Here is a 2,543-nt window from a genome sequence, read left to right as displayed (position 1 = left end):
ATGAGCACTGAAAAAAGATTTTAAAGTGATTTTATCCAAGCTTATCTTTTTAAGAAATTGGAAGATTATTAGTTCGAATATTTTGAATATAATTAGAAAATTTTTTTTGAAGATATTATTGATTTAAGGATGATGAAAATTTTGCTAGTTCTAATTTTTAAGGTGGATTCACCAACATCGATGAAGGAATTTAGACTTATTAGTCTCTGTAATATGATTTACAAGGTCATCATTAAAGTTCTAGTCAATAGACTCCGTCTTCATCTCAGGAATATTGCTAGTCCTTTCTAATGGAGGTTTATTCCTAGAATGGGAGCACCGAACAATATTATTATAGCGCAAGAGGTTCTTCATTTCATGAAAAGGACTAAGTCAAAGAAAGGAACTCTAGCGTTTAAGGTTGATTTAGAAAAAGCATATGACAGAGTTGATTGGAGGTTTCTAAAGCAGACCCTCATGAAATTCAATTTTTCTATTCTTACAGTCAACCTGATTATGAGTTGTGTCACTTCATCTTCTTTGTCTGTTCTTTGGAATGGCGATAAATTGGACAGTTCTACTCCTAGACGGGGTCTTTGACAAGGAGATCCTATATTTTTTTGTGTTGTGTATAGAGAGACTATCCTGCTTGATTAACCATCAAGTTTTTATGGAGAGGTGGAAGCCGGTTGCTATTTCTAGAGGGCGTCCGAGAATTTTACATTTAATGTTCGCCGATAATTTGCTTCTCTTCTGCAAAGCGGAGAAACGACAAGTTCAAAATATAATGACAACTTGGAGAGTTTCTATAAAGCTTATGGGCTAAAGATTAATATGGAGAAGTCTAAAGTGTTGTGTTTTCGTAATGTTTCAGCAACTAGAGAAAAATCTTTACTGGGATATCCTCCATTCGTTTCATTCAGAATTAGGCCAAATACCTCGAGATTACTCTTAGTCATTCTCGGCTGACGCGAGCATCTTTTAATGAAGTTCTAAATAAGATTAGAGGACGGCTAGCCAGCTGAAAAAGGTGTTACTCAATAGGGCGGGAAGGCTCTGTTTGATCAATTCGGTTGTGGCAGCTATTACTACTTAGCGCATGCAAATCTCTCTTTTTCTCAAAGGGATAACAAATTCTATAGCATCTATGATAAAAAAAATTTCTTTGAAAAGATCAAGCCAATGGTCAGGGGCTAAATCTTGTTAGCTGAAAGGTGTTGGTCACTCCAAAGAAGTTTGATGGTCTGGAAATATGGGATCCATTTTGTACTAATATTGCTCTTCTTGGAACGTTAGTTTAAAAACTCTTTCATTATTCCCACAAGCTTTGGGTTCAGCTATTGGCAGTTAAATACCGTTTTTCTCTGGGTGACACTTTCAACTGTTCTACAGATAATAGATCTTATGTTTGGGGGATTCTATGTAAAATTTAGGATATTTTGAAGGATGGTTTTAATTGGTGCATTGGAATTTAGACCAAAATTTTTGGTTCTCTAAATGGAGAAAGAAGGGCAGCTATGTAATGAGATGGATTATATTCACATTTCTGATTCGAATCTCCGGATTTTAGATCTACGGTCGGTTAGGGAGTGATATATTGAGAAGGTCTGTTCTCCTTTTCACTAGGTTTTGCATGAAAGCATTATCTCCTACAATTAGGATGTGCAAACGGGTTCAGTAGTAAGCTGGACTTAGTCCGATGGGCGGCTAAGGTTTATAATGCCCTTATGGCTCTGCAAGAAGATATTTAGATGGGAGAAGAGAGAAAAATGGCTTTGGCTTTGGTGTCAACTTGTTCCGAAAAATATCAAATTTTTTACTTGACTTTGTGTGTGAAAGGCACTACCTACTGATGGTTTTTGTCTCAGGAGAGGCCTTTCACCTACAGATAACTGTCCCAGTTGTTTGACTTGCCAGAAAACAGTTTTTCACTGTATTTGAGATTGTCCAAAAACTCCGTTTATTTGGCAGATTTTAGAGATTTTCGATCATCCTCTGGATTTGAAGAACTGGTTCTTGTCCCATAGTAAAAAGCATCATTTTAGGTTCTTTTTTGGTTTATGGTGAATTTGAAGAGCTAGGAACAATGAGATTTTTAACCATCATGAGCCTTGGCTAGGGGTGGCAAACGGGTCTAAACCCGCCGGGCTGGCTCGCGTAACCTGCCAAAAAAGGCGGGTCGGGATGGAAAATTGGGACCGCCAAATAGCAAAAATCCGTCTAACCCGCACCGCTTAAACCGTAGGTTTTGGCGGGCTTTGGCGGGGCGGGGCGGGCTTCTCCGCCGGGCTTAGTGTTTTTTTAGTGAGGGAGTATTTTTACAATTTTTTTTGCCAAAACCTAACATTTTCCAACCTAATCCCAACCTAACTTACAAGAGTATGAAGATAAAATTGAGTGGTTTGGATTATGTTTATGTTACTTTTGAGACAATATTTATAATTATGTTTTAAATTATGTTTATTTTGCTTTGAAGAGAATATTTATACTTATGTTTCGGATGAAAACTTGGTTTATAATTATGTTTATTAGATATTTATAATTACAAAGATTTTAATATTTAT

Source organism: Arachis ipaensis, chromosome B08 (genome assembly GCF_000816755.2).
Source record: "Arachis ipaensis cultivar K30076 chromosome B08, Araip1.1, whole genome shotgun sequence".
NCBI classification, from domain to species: Eukaryota; Viridiplantae; Streptophyta; class Magnoliopsida; order Fabales; family Fabaceae; genus Arachis; species Arachis ipaensis.
This window is presented reverse-complemented; position numbering follows the sequence as displayed.